Source organism: Lolium rigidum, chromosome 1 (assembly GCF_022539505.1).
Source record: "Lolium rigidum isolate FL_2022 chromosome 1, APGP_CSIRO_Lrig_0.1, whole genome shotgun sequence".
In the NCBI taxonomy this organism is placed as follows: Eukaryota; Viridiplantae; Streptophyta; class Magnoliopsida; order Poales; family Poaceae; genus Lolium; species Lolium rigidum.
This window is the reverse complement of record NC_061508.1, coordinates 190,865,954-190,866,377: the sequence shown is the minus strand read 5'-3', so window position 1 is coordinate 190,866,377 and position 424 is coordinate 190,865,954.

Below are 424 nucleotides of genomic sequence, written 5' to 3'. Positions count from 1 at the left end.
TCGATCGGAGAACGTTGAACGAGATGGCGCGATCGAGAAAAAAACAATGCCGGCAGAGGCTGCCATCCGGGCCCTACACCCTGCGGTGCGGATTTGCGTTGACTCGGCCGGCGAACCCGAGAATTCGCGATGCACCACGTCCCGGGCCACCATACGCGACGTTTTGGCCGCTTTCGTCAGGCTAGGTTGCCTCAAAAACGAGAAAAAAAAAGTTTTGACATGCACCACGGAGGGACCAAAATCGTCGGCCATGATACACCAGCAACCACGGCGCGACTTCAACTTCGTCGGCCATGGCAACTTTTCTTGTAGTGATTTGTCAATTGCCCGACTGTAATTTGTTCACCCAACATGCTATTTATCTTATGGGAGAGACACCTCTAGTGAACTGTGGACCCCGGTCCTATTCTTTACATCGCATACA